Below are 25,208 nucleotides of genomic sequence, written 5' to 3'. Positions count from 1 at the left end.
ATCCTTTATCTGCCCGAAAGATAAAGTGACATTCTGCAGGACACATTTGACCAGGGATTTTAACTCCAGGAGTCTCATTATGTTCTTGGGGGTCCTCACTCCTGGGGCCACGAACGGCAAACCATTCCACAGTCTGCCTCTCCTTTCTCTCCATTCACAGTTCGGACTCACCTGAGTAGTTTGTTCCAAGTTATCAACATCCTTCTTGCTTACACAGACCAACACTGTTTTTCAGTTGCTCAGTTGTGTCTGACTCTTTGTGACCCCAAGGACTGCAGCACGCCAGCCTTTCCTGTCCTTCACCATCTCCCGGAGTTTACTCAAACCCATGTCCATCGCGTCGCTGATGCCATCCCACCATCTCATCCTCTGTCGCCCCCTTCTCCTCCTGCCCTCAACCTTCCCCAGACTAACACTAAGAACAGATGCCCCTTCCGAATCATTTTATCCTTGCCTTATTGCATTATCTGAGATCATAGCCACAGGAGTAATGATTGCGTGTATCTGACTTCAAGACAAGCATCTAATATTTCACCTCTCCATTCGATGTGTGCTCGGGGCTTCTGATGTTAACATGTGTCTGTATGTTCATGAGAACAAATGTCGGTTTATTATATTTGATCAAGTTGGTATTGCATCATAGACTCTGGAAATTCATCGAGGTTATCTTTGTGACCTAATAAATGCTCCACTTTGTAAATACCCCTTGAGTGTTTGAAAATAATTTCTATTGTCTGCTAGGAAATTTGTTTTTTGTGTGTATTAGGTCAAGTTGATCTGTTGTGTATTCAAATCCTCCTTTTATGGTACACCTTACTATCTGTCAATTTTAAGAGCTGTGGTAATGGTTCCTCTAATTCCTGTGAATCTGTCCATTTATCCCTGCATTTATGACAGTTTTGTGGTGTTATCCTGAAGCTTTGTTCTTAAGGGAATACAAATTCATGGCTATATTCCTCAAGAATTATACCTTTTGTTGTTATAAAGTATCCATCTTTTCCCATTTTATGTTTTAATCTAATTTTCACTTTCTTTGATATTAACAGTGGCCTCTCTATTTATCTTATTTGTGTTTGCCTCCTTTATTTCCCCTATGTTTTTATTTTACATTTTTCTCTTATCATTTAATTTCTTATAAAACACACATAAGTAAATTTTAGTTTTAAATGAAGTCTAGGAAATTCTTAGACTTTCTAGACTACCCTCCGTGGTCAGCACAGCACCTTCCTCCAAAGGGCCATAAACTTTCTGCGTCTCCAGCTGGAGGGAAGTTAAACAGCGCCCTTTCTGCCAAGCTTCAAGGTCTTGGACAAGCAAATAATTTCCTAACATTAAATAACTGTTTTATGTGTCTTGAACAATCAGCTCTCCTCATTTAAATGACGACAGTAAACTGGTTTATTGCCGTAGAGCCGCAGTAAGTAGGCGCCCAGAGGTGAGGCGTCACGCTAATTGTCCGTGTTGTCTGCGGTACTGGGGCCCGCTCAGCTTCAGCACGTGGGTTAATGACTCCGCTGTAAATAAGTGGGAAGTGTTTAAGGTGGTATTAATTGAAATGCATTCATGTAATTACAAACCCATGTGTCAGGCTGAAGGCCTCTAATGCCCACTCTCTCCCGGAGCAACTTGTAAAACGGCTGTCGGAAGCCTGCACGCTCTCCTCCTTGTATCTCACTCATCTTCCCACAGAGGCGGCCGGGCTCCGAGGTCGCTCATCCACGCTGCCAGCAGGAACCGTGAGGACACGGCCGGGGTGGGTGGTGGAGAGCGTGGCCTCCCGTGATGGGGGAGCCTCATCGTGGTTCTCAGGCAGCAGGATGGTCCATTCTCTGCCAGGTCCATTAGGCTGGCACGTGGGTTTTCTGAAGCTTTGACCTGAAACCACCGTCTAGCTTTCCTGGACGAGCTCCCACCAGCCACGCTTGACACGCTGACGTCTGGGGGGTCGGGGGGAGGACAGGGCGGCCCAATGGACAGACGACACGCCACAGTGGAGGCTGTGCTGTATTGGCACACACGTGTGACACACGGATGCACGTGTGAGAGTCCCTCCAGTCCTGGGGAGGGACTGGCGTGTGCTCACCCCCACGCACATGTGGGGAGATTGTCCGGCTAGTTCAGGTGGTGTGGTCGGGAGCTGGGGCCAGGAGCCTCGTCCCTGCAGCCCTGGCGAGTGCCCCTGAGTCCCCTTAAAAACGCCTGCAGGCTGCCCCCCCATGACCCCGCCACACGACCAGCTGCAGAGAGGGGCCCCGGGAGAGGCACCCAGAAGTGGACGCCCCCTCCCCGAGGCTGCCTGCTCTCTTTGCACAATGGCACAGGATGCTGGGGAAGACTCTGCAGGACTGGAGGGCAGGGTGGTGTCTAAAGGACTCCCGTCACCAGGCATGAGTCACAGTCTTTCAGAAAGTAAAAGAGACACGTGTAGGCGCTGTCCCGTGGGTGGTGGTTCCAGCCTCGCCCTGTCGTGTCTGATGGTCCTTCAGCCTCGGGGCAGGGGAGGGCTTGGCTGCAGCTGCCCTCCAGAGCCGTGTCCGTGAGCACCCGCGTGTTCTGGCTCACCCTTTGGCCCGACAGTCTGTCTTCTGGGGAGGCCATCTGCTCCAGCTGCGGACAGGGGGCGACGTACCGCGGGCCGGTGTCCGCCAGACCCGGGGCAGACGGATGCGTGGGCCATAGCCTCCCCACTCTGGGGGGAATGGGGGGGCAGTGTTTGATTTTCAGGGAAAGAAATTCCACAGGGGAAGGAGTAGGGCTTTGGTAGTCGACAATATCAGTTCTAAAAATGCAATTTCCGGATTAATAACAAAGACTCTGCTCACGTTCCCTGGCTCCTGGAGGACGCGCTCTGACCACAGAGCATATTGTGCCCCGCGGCGCCGGGCCCTCACGACTCCACAGTCCTCCCCTTTCTGAGGGGAGATGTCTATTAAAACGGGTCGCGGCTTGTCCCGGCACCCCCCCTGGAAATGAGAAATACACCCCAGTAGACCAGCCTCTGGTTAAATATTAAAGCTTGTAGCTTTAATATTTGTGTGTCTCTGTGTTGCATTACGGTAGAGAAAAACTCACAAGAAAGAGGGTTTCCTTCTGAAACCTCCACTCTCTAAGCTGTGTTGACCTATTTTGTCCTACTTAGAGTTTTTTTACATCAAGGACCCACTTAGACAAAAAACAAAATGTATCAATCACACACATACAAATATACACAAAATGTACCTGTGTGTGTAGAAACACATGTGCAGATACATACGTGAGCATGCTGTCACACATATGTGAAAGTACTTATTGATACACTAAACATCATTTATGGCTTCAGAATCTTTCTCACCATTTGTATCTCATCAGTCTGCTTTGGAGAAAAATAAGAAATGAGAGGTGGGCTTGTGATTAAGACAGAGACTCATCACTCCTCTGGCCAAGAAGTTAAAGTTCTCCTTCAGGAAAAAGTCCTGCTCCAAAGGGAAATAAGAAATAGGAATTAGAAGAGGAAGTGAAGTTGAGAGAAACCCACACCCGTTCGCTGCTTCAACCCGTCCACACCAACCCTGCCGTGGGGGTGGGGAAGGAAGGGAGCGCATTGTCTGTTGGGGGTTAAATATTTCACACGGTCTGCTAATGAGACTGAAGCAGACAGGGACCGGGCCATCAGAGGGACAGAAGTCTGCAGCTTAAGTGGGAGAATTCTTGAAATGTGAAAGCAAAGATTAGCATTTTCAGGTTGTTAAAACTACTGTCATGCTGAGTGGATAAAGGAGTCCCTATGTTTAACAAAGGACAAAATACATGAAAATATTCATCCTGAGCATGTCGATTATTATAATGAACAAGGTAGGTATTTGGGTCCATGGTCCCCGTTTCCTCCTGGTTCTCAGCCAGGTATAGCTCACAGATGAATAGATACCATTTCTTTGAAAACTCCTGGACTGTGAATTGAGCCTCAGTCTCTTACAGGAAGTGTCGGATCTGGAGTTTTCTGGTTGTCAGCACGCGGCACGTCCCAGGTCTTGGAGCTCAGCTGCACCGTCCGTCGGCCTGCTGCTCTGCGTGGGGGGTTGATGAGTCTGGGCAGGCCACCTCGTAGCGGCCGCTGCAGCCTCTGTTCCAGCCTCCGAGTGGGTGTCCGAGAGCCGCCAGGCGAGAGGCGGTGGTGTGTAGATGGCCAGTCCCTCTCTCACCGCGCCTGGGGTCTGCCCACCTCTCCTGGCTGAAGTGTGTGCGACCGTTTTCTCTCCAAGAACGGTGTGAGCCTGGATCCTACATCCATCCCATTGTCATCAGCCGTGCTCTCTGAACTGCAGAGGCAGAAGCTGAAACCCGTGGATAATTCTGCAGTTGTGGCTAACGGTCACACCTGATGGGTGTGAGAGGTCACAGGGAAGGGCGTGGGCAGTGGTCATAAGCAAATGATGATTGGTGGTGGTCATGGGCAACGGCTGTAAGTGAAGGTCAAAGGTCATTGTCAACGGCAATTATTGTGGGTGACGACTGTCAGTGGGGTCATGCCCGATGGTGATGATGTTCATGGCAGAGGTCACCAGGATGCTTTCAGGGAAAAATGCACTATTTGGGGAAACAATACAGTTGTTTGGATCTCAGGCGGCTCTTGGGTCCCGTCTGTGAGTGGTCACTTGTGCAACAGACTCAATTGTGCACTCAGCGTGTGAAGCTGAGGGGCTTGAAGGGAACCACGCGTGACTGTGGCAGGAACATGTTTCTCTGCAAAGAACAGAGGACAGTTCAAGTAACCGTGTCCAGGAACAAAACTGGATGTGGATTTGAAAGTTTGTTGAGTTTATTTTGTGGCTTCTGCGGTGAAACTCAGGGAAACAGACCTGGAGGTTTGTTCTGGTAGGAAGTTCAAGGAAATGCAAAATCTGTCACCCTCGTGATTAGAGTAACAAGCCGCTAGCAGTAAAGACAGGCAGAGAAGAACACTAAAGGAGACTGAGGAATACACCGCTGGTCCCCGGGGGGGAAGGTGGCTTCCTGCAGAGAGAATATGCAGCGATGTGGGACCTGACTCTGCCTTCCCCCACGGCGGGGTGGCTCCGTGGAGAGACACACATTTCTTGCAACTGATCAGAAGTGGTGAAAATAAAGTCAGGATCCCTGAATGTAAATCCGTCTCAACGCGTGAATCCTGAGCTCATGTTTTCTTTGCAAGTGTGGAATCTGGTGATTACTTTGAGGCTCACAGAGGCTGCTTCCACCCAGGTACCCTCCTGTAAGGACCTTCAAACTGGCCCGCTGACCTTCAGATACAGTGTCATGACCTTCAGGTACACTCACATTTTAAGTTTGAGGTATGCTGGGGACAGACTGAATCCGAGGACAAAATAGAAGAGCATTTCCTGTGGGTTCTGAAGTGTACTTGATCTGTATTTTCCTCTCTGAATTCCAGGCTCTGTAATGTTTCAACTTAAAGTGGGGACTTTCAGAGTTACATTGTGCAAACCATTTCTTTGCTTCCCGAGGGTCATCCCTCCATAGTTTTCCAGGACAGCAAAACAGATGAGTAGGTTTTGTTGAAACTTTCCAAACAAATTCACCTTTGTGCCAAGGTAACAGTAGAGAACGTCCACCTCCAGCCTGTGCTTTGGGAAAGGCGTGGCACCACGGAGATGTTGACGGCCCGATCTCGGAGGCTCCCGCCCCGCACCCCCCACGTGACACGCTGGTGTGCAAGGCCTGTGGCTAATTTCACAGCTGGTGTGTTTGCTGCTGACCTGAAACCAAAGTGGAGGAATAACCAAAAGTGGGCAAAGAACTTCCAAGGGGTTCTGACAAAATGAAGTGCGTGAATCTTGAGATGAAACCCGCTGGACTGGAAACTAGACACATTCTGTAAGATTGTGAGCCAAAAAAGTTAAATCTGGAAGAGCAGAAATAAAATTAAACAGATCAATAGCAGAATAGGCATTTCTTTAAAGCGACATTTCTAAGTTACACTTGGCTTTCTCCAGGGATCATTTTATTTGTTTTAGACAATGCTGAGATGGGTTTAGGCTCCAGGGTTGATGCCAGCAGAGGAGGGTATTTTTCCCTCTGTTCATTTCACACACACGCGTCTTGACCTACGTTTCATTGGTTGGGAAGAGGAGTCGATTTGTGCTGGCTATCCTTTTTTCCCCACTTTTTAGAGTGAAAAGGAGAGCAAACCCAGTCTAATGGCTGATGACTGGGGGTGAAACTACGGGACATTCCCAGGGATGGAATGCCCACCCCCTTGTCCTCTGCCTCTTGTTTGTACATCAAGCTCTAGCCTTCAAGTCCTTCCCTAAATGCCAATGAACCAATTTAACCAGAAAAGTGAGACAGTGCAGAAGAAAAGGTAAATAATCAAGTAAGAGAAAATAGTAATAGTTCAGCCACAAAGCCAAGCCCAGGACTGTAGTTCCTCCTCACAGGCTGTAGGTCACTTGCTGAGCCCCAGCCTGGAGCTGCTTCGCAGATACCGAAGCCCCCACCAGGTAAAACCGGGTCACCACATGCGGACCGTTGGCAGGCAGACCCCAGCCTGGTGGGAACCAGAAGGTTTGTGATCGCGATTCCTGAAACATCACCCTGTTACCTCACCTGCAGCCAGTCAGGACAGTATGTAAGCTGACACGTACCCTGACCACCCCCCCCCCAGGAGGACCCCCCTCACACCCTTCAAATACCCTTCCCTGACGTTGGGGGTCAGGTCTGGGTCTGCTTGCTTGGCCCCAAGTTGGATGTCTCCTGTTTAACACTTTCCTGCACCTCTGCCCACTGTCAGTGGAGACTTCTTTGCTTCTCTGGGGCGAGTGGACTTGGGTTTGGTTCACAAACAGGTTCACGGTGTCTGTGGTGGTGGGGGACCCACTGGATGACAGGGCCTGTCCTTTGCGCCCTCCTCATTTGGTGTCCTGGGTGGGGTCGCCTTCTGGCCTCTCTCACCCCCGGGATCTAAGCCTCCCACGCCCCCCGGCGTGCAGGGACACTGTCCCCTCACCCCAGCCCACTCTAACCCAGACCCCATCCTGCCAAGGCCACACCCCCGGGAGGTTCCGCCCCGGGGATGCAGGGTCCTGCTGGGAGTGGGAGATCCATTTGAGGCGCTAGCCATGTCCTGAGCTTGTGGAGGCCGCGGGCTGGCTGCCCACCCAGGTCCCTGCCCACTGTGAGTGGTCCTGGGGACCCAGCCAGACTCCCTCTGGGTGTTGCTTCTGGCAGAGCCCGTGGGTGAATGGGTCTGGCCCGGGACCATGGGGGGGCATCATCCGGACGCCCCTCCCATGGGCAGGCTCGCGAGAGGCCAGGGTGGGGTGCAGGGCGAAGGGTGAGGAATCCGGTACCCCCACCCCCTCCAGCCTCACCAGGCGTCCAGCTGGAAACGCCACGTGGACCGGGCCGCCAGGGTGGGCTCTTCACAGAGAAGGAAGGAGACCCCATGGGTAATGATCCCAAAAAGAAGAGTTTGGAAAGGGGAGTCGGGACAGGGAGGGAGAGGTGTGGGGGGGCCCTAGGAGGTCACCCAGCAGGGCATGGCCATGGGGGGCGCCCTCCCGGACACCCACATGGTAAGGGTCCCAGCAGAGGAGGAGGAGACTGGGCTGGCTGGCTCCTCGGTGCAGGAGGCGCATGGTCCGTCTGGCGGAGGGCAGGGCTCTCTGGAGGCTGCGAGGGGTCCTGGCCCTGGGGCGCAGGCTGGATGCCATGGCCAGAGGTCTCCGCCCGCAGCCGTGGCCGCTGGGATCCCATGAGGCTTCAGCTCCTGAGTCCGCGCTGTCCACCTGGGGCCCCGGACCAGACCAGGGCTGCCCCAGCTCTGAGAGCAGCGGGAAAGTGAGCCCGGCCTGGAGCTGCCCAGGGGGAGGGGACCCCGCTTCTCCAGGGGGAGGGGGACCCTACTTCTCCAGGGGGAGAAGACCCTGCTGCTCCAGGGGAGGGGGACCCCGCTGCTCAGGGGGAGGGCACCCTGCTGCTCCAGGGGGAGGGGGACCCCACTTCTCCAGGGGGAGGGGGACCCTGCTTCTCCAGGGGGAGGAGACCCCGCTGCTTCAGGGGAAGGGGACCCCACTTCTCCAGGGGGAGGGGGACCCTGCTGCTCCGGGGGGCGGGGGACCCCACTTCTCCAGGGAGAGGGGGACCCTGTTGCTCTGGGGGAGGAAACCCCGCTGCTCCAGGGGAAGGGGACACCGCTGCTCCAGGGGGTGTGGACCCTGCTGCTCAGGGGGAGGGGGCCCAGCTGCTCCAGGGGGAGGGGACCCCACTTCTCCAGGGGTAGGGGGACCCTGCTGCTCCAGGGGAAGGGGGACCCTGCTGCTCCGGTGGGGGTGGACCTGCGCCTCTCCCCCAAGCCCCGGAATGTGGGGAGCGGCCCACACGTCAGAAGGGGCTCACACACTGGCCAAAATCAGTGACAGAGGCCGACCTGGAGCAGGGGGTGTCATGAAATCTGTAACGAGTCCGTTCAAAGGAGAGGACGGAATGTACTATTGTGTTTTTTGAGACAGTGAAGGAAACCGATGCTGGCAAAGTGGGCTGAGTCCACGTGAACCAACAAGGACGTCCCCCTCTGGAGGCGACGAGCACATCGGAGATCCTGCGGGAGCCCTGGGCGCCCCTCAGGGCCTGCACGGGCCGTGAGTGACCAACGCGAGCAGCGCAGGTCGGGAGCCCGGGGCCCCTTCCCGGGGACGCACTGGCCCCCGAGCGGGCCGGCGCTGAAGGTGGCCGTGCCGGGCGGGGCGGGCGGGGCCCGGGGCTCCCCCGGTGGCTGAGCTTTGGGGCCGAGTCCCCAGGAGAACACAGCCCTACTGAGGCCGCGGGCGGCCGGTACGGAGAGAAAACCACGGGCTGGGCAGCGGGAACCGGTGTGCATTCAGACTCAGGGTGAGGCAACGGGAGAGGAGAAAGGGGCCGCGTGAGGACCCGACCGGGGCAGCCTGGCTGGGGCTGCGGACTCTGGTGTGAGAACAGGGCGCGGAGCGTCACGGGTCGGAGGAGGAGACTCCTGCCGAGCTCCTGCCCAGTCGTGTCTGACCCTTCACGCCCCTGAGGACGGCGGCGCACCAGGCTTCCCCGTCCCTCATCATACGGAGCTTGCCCAAGATCCTGCCGAGGGCTGGGGGCAAACTCAGCTGCAGTGTGAATATACAGATAACTGTATACGAGCGCTCCACAGAGGGACGGAAGGGCACGGCGGCCTTGCTGACTGCAGACCCCGGTCCTCTGGGCTCCAGAGCTTATCCATCCATCAAGACCCTGCAGCGCTGCAGCGGCGAGCCGCAACTGCACACTGTGAGGCGAGCAGAAGTAACGCAACTTAGATTAGGAGTAGGCCTTCCTACTATCAGGTAGCTTTCGCTTAACAATGACCACTGTTTGCCAATTAGGACCAATTAGCTTTCACTGATGTTTGCCAATTAGTAAATTAGGAACGGGGCGGAAACCCCAGGAAAGTCCCCGCGCGGGAAAGTATTGACCAATGAAATTGCTTTGCAAACGTGTAACCAATCTGCTTCTCACCCTATAAATTTGTGTAACAGCTTGGGCTCGGGGCTCTCTGACCTGCACCACCGCGTTGGTTGTGGGCGGAGAGTCCTGGCTCGAGTCAGTAATAAACTTCCCTTCCTGAGAGTTGCATTGTCTTGGAGGCCTTCTCTCTTCCCGCTCGGGGATTTGGACATCGGGCATAAGACACACCCCCCCAGCCCCCCATCTCCCCTCCCCTGGACAGAGCAGGGGGCTGCTCACAGGAGGCCATGGGGCTCTCCCATCACCCCTTTCCCCCATCTCCCCTCCCCTGGACAGAGGGGAGGTCTCCTCAGAGGAGGCCGTGGGGCTCCCCCATCACCCCCTCCCCCCATCTCCCCTCCCCTGGACAGAGCAGGGGGCTGCTCACAGGAGGCCATGGGGCTCCCCCATCACCCCTTTCCCCCATCTCCCCTCCCCTGGACAGAGTGGGGGTCTCCTCAGAGGAGGCCATGGGGCTCCCCTATCACCCCCTCCCCCCATCTCCCCTCCCCTGGACGGAGTGGGGGGCTGCTCACAGGAGTCCATGGAGCTTCCCTCATCACCCCTGTTTCCCCTGCTGTCTCCCCTCCTCTGGACAGAGCGGGGGTCTCCTCAGAGGAGGCCATGGCTCTCCCCCATCACCCTCCCTCCCCCCGTCTCCCCTCCCCTGGAAGGAGTGGGGGACTGCTCACAGGAGGCCGTGGGGCTCCCCTCATCACCCCTGTCCCCCCTGCTCTCTCCCCTCCTCTGGATGGAGCGGGGGGCTGCTCACAGCAGGCCATGGGGCTCCTCCATCACCCCCCATCTCCCTCCTCTGGACAGAGTGGGGGGCTGCTCAGCAGAGGCCGTGGGGCTCCCCCCATTCCCCCTGCTGTCTCCCCTCCCTTGGATGGAGTGGGGGGCTGCTCAGAGGAGGCTGTGAGACTCAGCAGGGGGAGCGGGGAGCAGGGACACTGTGACAGGTGCAGAAGTGGGACGTCTAAAATTGGATGCGGGGCAGCGTTGGCGTCTGTCCAGTGGCCTCCATCCATCCAGCAGCAGCTTCCAGCGCCAACAGCCCTCAGGGGCCCATGCTCTGGGATGTCTCAGGGCAGGACCGGGGGGCTCGGGCCCCAGCCCACCCACCCACTTCCAGCAGCTGTCTCTGCCCGACTGTGAGGAAGGTCAAGTGCCCGCCTGGCCTGGCTGTCAGTGGGGATGAGAGGCTCTGGTGTGAACTCACTCCTGGGCTTGGACGGGAGGCTGCCCACAGACTCTGCACAACCGTGAGCGTCCTGGGCTCCATCATGCCTCCTGGGTCCTGCTCAGACGCCACTAGTGGGGGCACAAACATGGCCCACATGGGCAGTGGACCCTGTAGTGTTCAGCCTGCGCCTCTCCTGGCGCCTCCGGGACGGGAGGTCAGTGCATGCACTTCACAAGTCCGCCACACGCCTCCCTCCCCTCCAGTCCTGTCCCCGTAACTGTCTGCACCTGTGGGTGGAGCGGTTTTCGGGAAGGAGAAGGACAAAGAGGGAATCTTCTCTGCAGGAATGACTTTGGACTTTTAAGAACCTAGTGAAAACATCACACAAAAGTGCTCCTCACAGGACATCAGAGGGACAGAATACAGGCTGAACACCGTGGATTCTGTTGTTGTTTAAAAGGATGTTTTCTCACCTTGAAAGCTCTTTGACCCTCAGCCGTGAGTGAGTGGACTTCAGGAGACCCCTGAGACGCTCATCGAGGCTGAGAGTCATGAGAACTGCAGACACGCCTGTCCTGGCTTCCTGAGAACTGACTGCCCACGGTCTCTGGGAATCACATGACTGCTACAAGCTGTCTCAGGGATGATCCCTGTGAACACACACCTACTTCATTGTTTATGTAGCAAGTTATCTTCCTCTGCGGCCAGTGGAACAATTGCCAAAGAAGCCAGCACTTGGTCTTCCAGCTTTTCTCTGGGGCTGGGGGTTGAGGGAGATGGAGGACTGGAGAACCTCAGGGCTACATCTGCTCTGGGCACTCTGGTCCCTTTGGACCTCAGGCCTCACCTCTGCTGGACGGATCACAGCTCAGTGCCTGGTGGGTCAGCCTCTGTGTGTCCTGGGACACCTCCCCATGCCCTGACCACCTGCCAAGCATCAGGGTCAATGAACACCCAAGGCTTAAGGGACTTAGGGGTAGGTTCAGAGAGTTTGTTGGCAGCTTGTTATCATTTGGGCAGAAGACATGGTGTTGTTTGCTTGTTTTGTTTTTGGCTTTCAGGTTCAGTTCAGTTCAGTTCAGTTGCTCAGTGGTGTCCAGCTCTTTGCGACCCCATGGGCTGCAGCACGCCAGGCCTCCCTGTCCATCACCAACTCCCAGAGCTTGATCAAACTCATGTCCATAGAATCGGTGATGCTATCCAACTATCTCATCCTCTATCATCCCCTTCTCCTCCTGCCTTCAATCTTTCCCAGCATCAGGGTCTTTTCCAATGAGTTAGTTCTTCGCATCAGGTGGCCAAAGTATTGGAGTTTCAGCTTTAGCATCAGTCCCTCCAATAAATATTCAGGAATGATTTCCTTTAGGATAGACTGATTTGATGTCCTTGCAGTCCAAGCGACTCTCAAGAGTCTTCTCCAACACCACAGTTCAAGAGCATCAATTCTTCAGTGCTCAGCTTTTTTTATGGTCCAACTCTCACATCCATACATGACCACTGGAAAAACCATAGCTTTGACTAGACAGATCTTTGTCGGCAAAGTAATGTCTCTGCTTTTTACTATGCTGTCTACGTTGGTCATAGCTTTTCTTTCAAGGAGCAGGAGTCTTTTAAATTCATGGCTGCAGTTACCATTTGCAGTGATTTTGGAGCCCAAGAAAATAAAGTCTGTCACTGTTTCCATTGTTTCCCTGTCTATTTGCCATGAAGTGATGGGACCAGATGTCATGATCTTAATTTTTTGAATGTTGAGTTTTAAGCCAACTTTTTCACTCTCCTCATTCACTTTCATCAAGAAGTTCTTTAGTTCCTCTTCACTTTCTGCCATAAGGGTGGTGTCATCTGCATATCTGAGGTTATGGATATTTCTCCCGCCAATCTTGATTCCACCTTGTGTTTCATCCAGCCCAGCATTTCACATGATGTACTCTGCATATAAGTTAAATAAGCAGGGTGACAATATACAGCCTTGACGTATTCCTTTCCCAATTTGGAACCAGTCTGTTGTTCCATGTCCAGTTCTAATGTTGCTTCTTGACCTGCATTCAGATTTCTCAGGAGGCAGGCAAGGTGGTTTGTTAGTTCCATCTCTTGAAGAATTTTCCACAGTTCATTGTAATCTACACAGTCAAAGGCTTTGGAGTAATCAATAAAGCAGAAGTAGATGTTTTTTCTAGAATTCTCTTGGTTTTTCTATGATCACACATATGTTGGCAATTTGATCTCTGGTTCCTCTGCCTTTTCTAAATCCAGCTTGAACATCTGGAAGTTCACAGTTCACATACTGTTGAACCCTAGCTTGGAGAATTTTGAGCATTACTTTGCTAGCATGTGAGATGAGTGCAATTGTGCAGTAGTTTGAACATTCTTTGGCACTGCTGTTCTTTGGGATTGGAATGAAAACTGACCTTTTCCAGTCCTGTGACCACTGTTGAGTTTTCCAAACTTACTGGCTCATTGAATGTAGCACTTTCACAGCATCATCTTGTAGGATTTCAAATAGCTCAACTGGAGTTCCATCACCTCCACTAGCTTTGTTTGTGGTGAAGATTCCTAAGGCCCACCTGACTACACATTCCCGGATGTCTTGCTCTAGGTGAGGTGAGAAAGTAGGTTGAGAAAGTAGGGAAAACCACTAGACCATCTCAGGTATGACCTAAATCAAATCCCTTGCAGTTATACAGTGGAAGTCACAAATATATTCAAGGGATTAGATCTGATAGACTGAGTGCCTGAAAAACATGAACAGAGGTCCGTGACACTGTACAGGAGGCAGGGATCAAGACCATCCCCAAGAAAAAGAAAGTCAAAAAGGCAAAGTGGTTGTCTGAGGCGGCCTTACAAATAGCTGAGAAAAGAAGAGAAACTTTCCAGGGGGACGATCGTTCCTAGACAGACATCCGCGGGGCTGACAGAACACAGGGGGCGTTCTCTAGTGACCCCAGACTGTCCTGTGCCACCATTAAAAGTGCCTGGTTCTCTCCAGGGCACACGCTGTGTGTGTGTTCGTGGGGTGTGCCACAGACGATTCCCAGGACGCGCTGGTCCTGAGGGCAGAGCTGAGGGAGCCCTCACCCGCGTCTTCACAAAGGAGAGGAGGATGCTCTGTGCGCACTTGCCCTGAAGGAGCGGCTCTCGTGAGCCATGACCTCGCTCGGCAGGTGACGGGGGGCCTGATTTTTGGGGGCAGATGTTAAGGCAAGTTTCTCCAAATGAAGCTATTATGAAACTGTCTACCAGAGTTTCTGGTTTGCAAAGGCGCCCTTGAGTTCACCTCCCTCCTGAAGAAAGGAGTTCTGCTCAGATCCAAGGTTGTTGCTGTCGCTGAGTCACTGACATGCCCGACTCTGCGGCCCCATGGACGGCAGCACGCCAGGCCTCCCTGTCCATCACCAACTCCCAGAGCCTACTCAAACTCATGTCCATTGAGTCGGTGATGCCATCCAGCCATCTCATCCTCTGTCGTCCCCTTCTCTTCCTGCCTTCAATCTTTCCCAGCTTCAGGGTCTTTTCCAGTGAGGCAGCTCTTCGCATCAGGTGGCCAAAGTATCAGACCTTCAGCTTCCACATCAGTCCTTCCAATGAATATTCAGGGTTGATTTCCTTTAGTACTGATTTGATCCAAGGTACTGACTCCAGGTTCTGGGGAAGATCAGAGCTGTCGATAACACCAGGAGACGCACCAGCACACACACATGCACGCTTGACAACCAAGCACGCGCTTGCTGCAAGAGAGACACGGGCAGAGGCTGGAGGAGAAAACCCGAACAGCGTGCGAGACAAGGGGGCTGCCATGCGCACTGCGCGGCCGGGCTTGGAGGGCAGGTCTCTGCTTCTTCGGGGCCAAGGCGCCGGGCGAGGGGCGCAGGGGCACACGCCTCACGGACCCGGCCCGGCCTGTCCCCCTCCTCCCCCGGCTCTCCTGACTGCAGTTGCCTCCGCTTCTGATTGTTACAGAGTTAACGCGTTGTCTCTTCACTCAAAAAGGTCTCAGCGTATCGGCGTTTATCATTTTACTGAGTCTGAAATAAGGCAAGCCCATCCTAGAAAAGTTTCAAAATAGAGAAAGTTCAACAAAGACAGCTGTATTGAATTACAGCCTCTCCGCCCCACCGTCAGTGCAGTTAACATGTGGTGTCTATATTGCAGCCTTTTCTGTTTATGGGCACATCAATTCCATTGTAAGCCAACATCGGCGGCTCTGCGGTGGGGCTAACGGTGACCTCCTCCACGAGGACTTGCCCCAGGCCTGCTGCTGCCAGAGCCCCCGTCCCCACGGCAGGCCTCGGCTGACCTGTGCCTCTGCAGGAGACACTGGAACGGTCACAGGCGAGTCCGGCTCAGTCTCGGGGCGGGGGGGAGGGGTCACTGCTCCTTTCCCTGGGTCCTCTGAGCGCCTCTGGGGGGTATGAGGTTTGACTTTAAACGCGATTGCTCGCCTCCTGCCATCTTGTTGCAGCTTCTCCTCGGCCCTCGGACGGGGGGTATCTTTTCTCGGCGGGTTCCGGCGTTCTCCTGTTGACGGTTGTGGAACAGCGAGTTGTGATTTTGGTGTTCTCCCAGGAGGTGATGAGCCCCGTTCTTCTCCGCCACCTTGCAAGTAGCATAATTCACGGTAAATGCATTACAATCCTTTGTAAGCCAGTCTCATAATTAGGTCCCTCTAAAGTATTTAAACATTTTTGCTGCTGTTTATAATACATCTGTGGCCCTCCCTTAGATTAATCTTTGCCCACGTCGTCAGCGTTTCGTGCCGTGTCCTTACGTCTCGGTGCGTCTGCGTGTACAAACCATCAAGGGTACCGGTTGTTCGTGCGGGCGTGCATGTGTGATCCGTCGCTTCAGTCGTGTCCGACTCTTTAAGACTCGATGGACCGTAGCCCGCCAGGCTCCTCTGGCCATGGAATTCCACAGGCAAGAATGCTGGATGGGTTGTCATGCCCTCTTCCAGGGGATCTTCCCGACACAGGAATCAAGCCTGCATCTCCTTTGGCTCCTGCGTTGCAGGTGGATTCCTGACCACTGAGCCACCGGGGAAGCCCCCACTCTAGGTGATTATGAGACATCGGGCATCACTCCATGTGCCAGGCGGTGACTTCTCATTGCTGATCTGTTGTACGTCCAGTATTGGTGCTAACCGCACCCCCTAACTTCTCCCTCCCCTCCTCCCTCCCTTCTCCTCCTTTGGTGACCCCTGGCTTGCTTCCTACGTCTGTGTGTCTGTTTCTCTTCTGCAGTTACCACATCCCAGCATAGAGGGGCTTCCCTGATAGCTCAAGTGGTAAAGAATCCGCCTGCAATGCAGGAGACTCCGGTTTGATTCCTGGGTCGGGAAGATCCACTGGAGAAGGGATAGGTTACCCACTCCAGGATTCTTGGGCTTCCCTTGTGGCTCAGCCGGTAAAGAATCCGCCTGCAATGTGGGAGACCTGGGTTTGATCCTTCAGTTGGGATGACACTTGGAGAAGGGAAAGGCTGCCCACTCCAGTATTCTGGCCTGGCAGTCCATGGGTTCGCAAAGAGTTGGACATGACTGAACGACTTTAAGAAGAGGAAGAAGAAAGCATAGACGTTCTCAAGAGACTTTTCTTAGATGAGTGACAGACATCAAATCTAATTCCAACTAAGACTGTCTCTCACCCACATGCCCCGCCAACTTCCACTCCTCCTCAGCAGCGATGCTCAGACCAAGATCTCTGCAGATAATAAATAACCATACTTTTTAAAAAAGTCCTCTTTCCCTGCTTTAAGGGGAAAACCTTATCTGGAATTTCACCTGGTGTTCCCAGGAGCCTCGGCCCACAGCCTGTTGCATTGCAGGGTCTCTGCTCTGAGTCTCAGAGATGCACTTCAGCTTTGTCATTTGGAACGTAGCCCTGACGCCCTTCTGGACGCACCTCAGTCTCGTCCTCTTTTGTTTTAAAGTAAAATCACCAGCTTGCCTTCAGGTCACGCTGGCATCAGACCTGGACTTTCAGCTTGATCGCTGAGATCATCGTCCCCGACGGTCGGCTTCCTTGTGCCCTAAACGGGGCCGAGGTTCCGGCCCGTGACAGTCTGGCGGGCTGCCCTGGTGGGTGATGGCTCAGATGCCCCTCCGTGCCTGGCTTCCTCCTGCAGTGGCGACGGCTCCACTGCCCCGCTAGAGATCTCCTTGAAAGGAATTAGATTCTTTTTCCAGTTTTCTTTTAGGTACCAGTTTGTTTGGAGCAGATGGGCATTCATGCCGCGGTCTTTTCTGCACTTTGGCCCTGATCTCCTGTCATCCAAAGGAGCCGGCTTTATCGTCATCTGTGATGTGAACTGCCGTTCGAGGGGAGCCGGACTGCTTATTAAGGATGGGATAAGTAACCCCTTCACACAGACGGCAGAGCTGACCCGGAAGATGCGTGGGTGGAGCCAGTCCTGCCTGACCCCGGCGCCCGCAGCAGGGACGCCCTCGGGGCTGGGGTAGCTTCCTGCCCAGGACCCCTCCCCACTGCCGGGCACGGTTCCCTCCCGCCTTTGAGAATCTCCCCTCTGGGCTGCAGCGAGGTTGTGCCCACCGCCACCACCTCTGTCCCCCAGGAACCCGGAAGGCTGCTGGGAGGAAGGGGGGCCCAGGCTGGGTTCCTGGGTTTTTCTATTGTGAAGCCAGGCTGTTTGGAGTGTGCTTACTCCTGGCCTTTCAGGGTTACTTAGTGACACCATAGAGATCCTTGCAAAAGCAGTCAGTTCTCTGCAGAGAGGGTGTTGGTCCTGGGAAGGAGGTCAACAGGCAGAGAGCAGAGAGGACGCAGGGCTGGAGGTGGAGGCAGGAAGAGGCGGATGGAGGGAGGCTGCTGGAAGCAGGGACGGGGCGGTGCCGGGCCCCCACCGTCGCTAGCTCCACGGGGCTCACTGTCTGCCGTTGCCCCCCGGCTTCTAGGTCCGAGGCAGCTGGAGACTTGGGCTCTGTCTCTGTAACTCAAAGGGAGGCGAGGCTCTGGGTGAGCTGCTGGCCGCGGGGAGCGGGGCCTGGATCCCCGCTGGGTGTGCCTGGCATCAGCATGGGGCCAGGACAGGTGCCCCGTGGCCTGGGGCGGCTCTCACTGCTGGTGTCTCTCAGACACCCTCCCTCTGGCCCCGCGGGTGCGGCGAAGCTGCCCTCCCCGTCCAGCTCACAGCCCCCGGGGACCCAAAGCCCCCTGCCCACCTGCCTCCAGCGATCTGTCCTTTTTTGGAAGGAAAGCGGGCCGGCCTGGCCCTCCACTTTTCGCGGCCGGTTCCCTGTTGGCTGTCACACTTAGAGCCCCGGGCTTCCGCGGGCTCCTTATCGCAAAGCCTTCAGCACCTTCAGGGACCTCCTGGAAGCCCTCAGGCTCACCTGGACCCCCTCAAGGGCCCGGGAGTTCCCCAGAAAGGCAGCGGTGAAGAAATTGGCTGAGGAAAAGAAACATTCCCCGCTAATGAGAAACAACTTGTCTGCATTTTTAAAACAAACCGAGAATGTGCCCTTGAAGAGCTTCCAGAGTGTGAGCGCAAACAAAACCAGGCTGGCCGAGAGCGGCTGGCAGCCCGGCCTCCGCGTGCGGGTAAAGTGAGCTCCGGGCCGCTGCCCGCTCAGGGAGAAGCCAGAGCAGCAGGAGGTTGCCCGGAACACGGGGCTCATCTCCCTGCACTTGCTCAGGGGGAAACCTGGGATTTTATGCCCAGCAAAGCAACTGAAAGTTAGCACATCACAGGCCACATCAACAGCGGTAGTAGCATTAATGTATACGTGCTTAGTCGCTCAGTCGCGTCCAACTCTTTGTGACCCCATAAACTGCAGCCCGCCAGGCTCCTACATCCATGAGGGTTCTCCAGGCCAGAATACTGGAGTGGGTGGCCACGCCATTCTCCAGGGGATCTTCCGGCCCCAGGAATTGAACCGGGGTCTCCTGCATTGCAGGCGGATTCTTTTCCAGCTGAGCCACCCAGGTAGTCGGGTAGCATCAATACTTTACATTATATGGTGTTTTCCTCTTTCCAGACTGTTTTTATGAGAAAGCCCCAGATCACAGTGACCTTGGCATGTGGGGTGGCTGGTGCATCTTATTTTACAAAAGGTTCTTGTTTTATAAAGTGAGAAAATGTAAACAGGGGAAGGTTAACTACTTTGTTAATGCTATAAAATAAAAGAGCGAGATTGCTAATTAGTCTAAGGCCACTGTGTAGAGACACTGCTTAAACACGTGTGAACAATAGCTCCTAATAGATTGTCCTAGTAATTTCCATAGGACCTGCTGCGAGTGTATAGAAATTAAAAATGGGGTTGGATTAATAGTTGTATAGTAACCTGCTCTGGGGCTTTTAATCTTGATTTTTTTATTCCGTGTAATTACAGTGCAACATGAAGATAAATATGTTCATTTTGCTTACAATTATCTACCTCAAAGGAAGCAAATACAGTATCTTTCAAAGCGTAACTTTCTACTTTTTAAGAGATTTTTGCCGGAGAAGGTTCCCAGCACTGAGCCTTGAGTAGTTGGCACCACGGCCTCCTGACACTTCAGGAGAGCAGGGTGGCGGAAGGGAGACTACACTTGCCATCGTGAAGTGTGTATCCTTAAAATACAGCGTTTCTGAATTAGCTCAACCTGCCAGGACTCCTAACAACTTTTCAGATAAAACGAAAATTTCAAAAAGCCACTGTAAGTTCACGCTGGCATCTGGAGCGGGTGTCTGCTGAGGCGGGCCTAGTGCCTCGTGAAATGAGTGGTGCAGTCGCCCCTGCCAGGCTGGGGGTGGCTCCCAAAGCCGGGGCCGGGTGGGAGGCAGGCCGGCTGGAGTCTGGACTGTTACATCGATGCTGGAGGAGCAGGTGAGTGACAGCCAGGGGCGCCAGCCCTGGGCAGGGTTCAGAGGCCCAGCAGAGACCCCTGAGCCTTTGAGCATAGGGGCCACACGGCTCACAGGAGCAAAAGTGAAAGAAAGCGTTACTTGCTCAGTCCTGTCCGACTCTGTGTGACCCCAGGGACTGTGGCCCACCAGGCTCTCTGTTCATGGAATTCTCTAGGCAAGGGTACTGGGGTGGATGGCTGTTTTATCCTCCAGGGGATCTTCCCAACCCAGGGATCAAACCCGCATCTCTCCAGTCTCCTGCCTTGGCAGGCAGATTCTTTACCCTCTGAGCTTGTTTTCAACAAACGACCGACCTGTCAGCTGACCAGTGCCAGGAAGGAAGGAAAAAAAGAAAGGAGGAAGGACCACAGAGCCCATGGATCAGTTCTAGAACATTCCCTCTGTGGACACGGCCGGAGCAAAAAGGGGTCTTCAAAAGGGGAGGGGGTTCTGATTTCATTTTCCAGTTGCTTTTAATCAGCAGGTTGGTCTTGTTGGTTTTCTGTTAGGAATTTAAATTCTAGGAAAACAGTTTGGGATTCTTAGTCCAGCTGGGGGCTGTGAGTGTGTGCCTCTGAACCACAGCTGGAAAGGCTCCCCGGCTGGGGGGCCTGGCTCATCTCAGCCTCCAGGCCGAGGACGGGTATTTTCCCTCTTATTAAGCTGTCTCTCTTTCTCTCTGTTTTAAATTGAAGTATAGTTGATTTGCAATGTTGTGTTAATTTCTGCTGTACAGTGAAGTACTCAGTCATACGCATATACACATTCTTTTTATATTCTTTTCCATTACGTTTCTCCCAGGATATTGAATATAGTTCCCTGTGCTGAACGGCAGGACCTTGTTGCTTATCCAGAGGACGGCTTTTTATAGCCAGGCTAACTCCTCAGGGGCTTATCAGTGTGACGGAAATAACCTCTGAAAACACAGGTCTGGACTGGTGGTTTTGTTGGTGGTGGTGTGAACGTGTCGTTTGAGAATAAACCCCTTAAAGTTGCAGCAAAGCTCCTCTGGCCACCGTGGACAGCGGCTGCAGCAGCCTGGCTGGCCGTGTTCACACAGGGAACATTCTAGAACTGGCCCGTGGGCTCTGTGGTCCTGCTTCCTTTCTTCCTTTCCTTCCTTCCTGGCACTGGTCAGCTCAGAAGTCAGCTGCTTGTTGAAAACAAGCGGACCGTAATCTCAACTTTCATTTAATCCACGTTCTGTCACAAAGTATAATACATTTTAGTGTGAAAATAGCAATTCAACTTCGATACGACTTTTTCTGGTGTTCCAAACCATTTTCTTTACTTTTCAATGTGTTCAGTCTGATGAACAAAACAAGTTTGAGGAATTAAATTTAATAAGCCTGAGTTCTTTCTTGTTTTTATGTTTGCTGGTTTTCTTCATTTTAAGCATTGGTTTATTTTAGCTTCTGAAATCTCAGAAGATTGTTACAAGTACGAAAGTGAAAAAGTCACTCAGCTGTGTCCAACTCTTTGTGACCCCATGGACTATACAGTCCATGGGATTCTCCAGGCGAGAATACTGGAGTGGGTAGCCTTTCCCTTCTCCTGGGGATCTTCCCAACCCAGGGATCGAACCCAGGTTTCCCGCATTGCAGGAGGTTTCTTTACCAGCTGAGGCACAAGGGAAGCCCCAGGATGCTGGAGTGGGGAGCCTATCCCTTCTCCAGGGGATCTTCCCGACCCAGGAAACGAACTGGGGTCTCCTGCATTGCAAGCGGATTCTTTACCAACTGAGCTATCAGTGAAGTTAGCCTACCCACTCTCTCTCAGAAGAAAAGGGAAAAGGAAGGGAAATGCTGAGAGGAAGCGGAAGTCATCCCAGAGCTGACGGAGGGGGGGCGTTCAGCCTGTGGGAACAGAGAGATCGGGGGAGGAAGCCGAGCAGGTGGAGGAGGAGCCGCGGAGGAACCGCAGGAGCACGCGGAGAGTCCAGCCTGGGCCGGAAGTGCCTCCCAGAGGCCTCGGCGGTGCCCCGGCTTCTCGCCCGGGCGCTGTCACGGGCCTGCCCTGACTCCCAGCGGCCGGCGACTACACCCCGGGCACCGCCCCTCCCCTCACGCCTGGAAACCGCTCGTCACGCAGGCCTGAGGGTTCGTGTCACGGCTTCCAGGAAGCCCGCCCTTCTTGCGCCTTGCAGGCCTACTCACAACCAGTGGCGTCACTTCCCTTTGTTAGGAGGGGCTGGGGAAATTGATTACTGGAGATCTCATTCACTGAGTGGTGGATATTGGCGATTTCCTCTGCCCTTGGCTTGCCCTCTGGACACACTGTTGGAGTCTAATAAAGTCTCCCATCCAAGTACTAACCAGGCCCGGCCCTGCTTAGCTTCCGAGATCAGAGACGATCGGGCGCGTTCAGCGTGGTGTGGCGGTAGACGGCTTCTAATGAAGTGGACTCTATCATGTTCCACTCTGGGGTCCAGATACAGACTCTGGAGGCCGGGGGACCAAGTCAGTTTACACGCCTCTGTGCGCTGTCTCTGTCACATCAGTATGATGAATATTCTCGAAATGGCTGCAAACCCAGCACAACCTGTGGTCGGGGTCAAAGAACAGGCTGCAGAAAGTGGGGCCAGGCAGGCGTTCCGCGGGTGGAGGCAGAGCTGAACCCAGGCTTCCGGGGTGAGGCTGCCCGACCTCCTGCAGGCTCTGCCTCTGGCCCGTGCTGGGGCCCAGGCAGCCTGGGACGCTCGCGAGCCCGGGGCCTGGAGTTTCGTGGCTGGTGCTGCCGCCCTGCATTTGTGAACTGCGCCTTCAGTGAGCGGACAGGCTTTAATCACACCGAGGTCCTGACACTTCGGAGGTTTCTATTTGCCAAGCAGCTTGTCACGACCTCAACTTACAGGGTGGGTGGATGGCGCTGTCTTTTGTAATTCGCTTCCGCAGCCCAGTTAACATTCACTAGTGGGACATTTATCTTCCAAATCACCTTAGAAAATAACAGCAAACTAAAAAACTGTATAAAAATAGAAACATTAGGGAATTCCCTGGCTGCCCAGTGGTTAGAACTCTGTGCTCTCACCGCTGAGGGCCTGGGTTCCAACCCTGGTTAGGGAACTAAAGTCCCGCAGGCCAAGCAGCGTGGCAGAAACAAAACAGCCAAACCACCAGCCCCCCAAAAGCAACCGCCCTCCGAAATATTAAATAAATTAGTTCATAGAAAAGGGAAATAACAAACACGTGGGAAGCAAGGCCCAGCATAAACATTGGAAATATAATTGGAAGCCTCGCAAACGTCTCATCTGAATAACCTGGGTCCCAGCAGGGGTTAAACACCGCACTCAGCGGAGGCAAATCGGAAGCAGAACAGAGGAGCAGCCCTGAAGGAAAACGTGGACAGAGATCCTGCAAAATGGGGAAGTGGCGATCACGGATCGATCCGCGCGCCGCCAGCGCCTCTCAGCTTGTCTCTGATCTCCGCTTGCTTCCACGTTGGGTTACTGTGAGCAGGCTGCGGTTCACAACATTTCATACGTGTCAGTGTGGCCATTTCTTTTCATCTCCCTTGAGCCGACACCTTGGAGTGGAATTGCTGGGCTCTGGGGGCGAGTCTCACATTTAACTCTAAAGAACCTGGTTTTGGGAGGAAGTGGCTACACTGTTTCACACTCCCCATGTAGAGCTGTCAAATCCGTGGATACAGAGTGCTTCATCACTTTCAAAGATCTTTAAATTCTCTCCACAGTGTTTTGTTATTTCTAGTATACAAGCTTTCTTCTTCTCTTGAAATTTTTTTCTGAGTATTTTATTATTTCGGGTGCAATTGAGAGGAATTTTTTTTTTTTAAATTTTTCTTGGGTTCAGGGGAAGTATGTAGAAACAATTGGTTTTCTATTTTGAGCCAGGATGCTGCTACCACACTGATCGCCTTTATTAGTTCCAGGAGAATCTTTTTGTGAACTTCTTAAAATTTTCCACATATAGCATTTTGTCATCTGGGAATAAAGGCAATTTTTTTTTTCTTTTTTCCCTTCTCATAAAGATGTCTTTATTTCTTTTTCTTGTCTGATGTACTGGCTGGAACCTCTGGTACAATATTGAGGAGAAATGGTGAGAATGGATATCCTTATCTTGTTCCCAGTTTCAGGGAGAAAAGTACTCGGTCTCTCACTGTTGAATTCAGGTTAACGAGTTATGGTTTTTGTAGACGTCCTTCGTTAGGAACCTTCCATCTGTTTCTGCTGCCTCAGTGGCAGACAATCCGCCTGCCAGTGCAGGAGCCACAAGAGAGGCGAGTTCAATCCCTGGGTCGAGAAGATCCCCTGGAGAAGGACATGGCAACCTGCTCCAGTACGCTGGCTGGAGAACCCCGTGGACAGAGGAGCCTGGCGGGCTACAGTCCACAGGGGGCCGCAAGGAGTCGGACAGGACTTGGAGACTGAACAGAAACAATCTGTTTCTAACACCGAGTATTTTTAATTATAAATGGGTGTTGGATCCTGCCGAATGCATTTTCTGCATCTATTCAGATGATCATATATCTTCCCCTCTTGATGCTGTTAATAAAATTTATTAAATTAATTTACTTTGGATGTGAAACCACTGGGGATTCCCAGATACAGTCTTGCCCATGGTGTGTAATCCTTCCTTTTATGTTGCTCCGTTTGGTTCACTGATGTTATCTTGAGAATCTCTGTGTCTCTGTTCGTGAGAGGTGTTGGTCTGAAGCCTTCTTTCCTCGTGAGTCTCTATCCGACTTTGGCACCAGGATGATACTGGTCTCACAGAATGAACTTGGAAATATCTCCTCATTCTCTGTTTTCTGGAAGAGTTTAGATAGGACATGACTTAGAGAGTAAACCACCATATATGTGTATATCTATCTAGATATGTATGAAGAAGAAGAGAAAACCTATATAAATATATATGCTTATATATAGGTTTACCTAGTGAGGAGACCACCATGTGTATACACACATACACACACACACACACACACACACACACATATTTATATACCTATGGCTAGTTCACGTTGTCTGGCAGAAACCAACACAACATCATAAAGCAATCTTCATCCAATTAAAAATAAAAGAGAACAAGGTCCGAGATTTCCTGTGTGTGCTCTGACCCGCAGCCTTCCCCCCACCAGCCTCCTCCCCTGGCATAGCATGTGTGTTACAACTGATGAGGCCATGCTGACTCATCTTAACTGCCCAAAGTCCACAGTTGACCTCAGAGTTCTATATTGGTGGTACACATTCTATGGGTTTGGACAAGTGTGTAATGTCATGTATTCATGACTATAGTATCATTCAGAGTAGTTTCACTGCCATAAAAATCCTCTGTGCTCCTTCCTCTCCTCAAACCCTGCCAAACACTGATGCTTCTATGGTCTCCATAGTTTTCTTTTCCATAATGTCACATTTACGAATCATAGGTAACCTTTTCAGTTCACTTCAGTTCAGTTGCTCAGTTGTGTCTGATTCTTTGAGACCCCATGGACTGTAGCATGCCAGGCCTCCCTGTCCATCACCAACTCCCGGAGTTGACTCAAACTCACGTCCATCATGTCAGTGATGCCATCCAGCCGGCTCATCCTCTGTCATCACCTTCTCCTCCACCTTCAGTTTTTCCCAGCATCAGGGTCTTTTCCAGTGAGTCAGTTCTTCACATCAGGTGGCCAAAGTATTGGAGTTTCAGCTTCAGCATCAGTCCCTCCAATGAACACTCAGGACTGATCTCCT

The 25,208-nt window shown here is 53.0% G+C and overlaps 1 long non-coding RNA gene across 1 annotated transcript; it reads right to left on the bottom strand.

Moving 5' to 3' along the window:
- Nucleotides 1–4,091: 4,091 nt before the first annotated feature.
- Nucleotides 4,092–5,623, bottom strand: LOC122683832. Its single transcript, XR_006337835.1, has 3 exons — nt 5,293–5,623; nt 4,836–4,989; nt 4,092–4,436 (listed from the first exon to the last, which is right to left on the bottom strand). It is a non-coding gene; the product is annotated as an uncharacterized LOC122683832 (long non-coding RNA).
- Nucleotides 5,624–25,208: the final 19,585 nt, after the last annotated feature.

Source organism: Cervus elaphus, chromosome 25, assembly GCF_910594005.1.
Source record: "Cervus elaphus chromosome 25, mCerEla1.1, whole genome shotgun sequence".
NCBI classification, from domain to species: Eukaryota; Metazoa; Chordata; class Mammalia; order Artiodactyla; family Cervidae; genus Cervus; species Cervus elaphus.
This window is presented reverse-complemented; position numbering and strand designations above follow the sequence as displayed.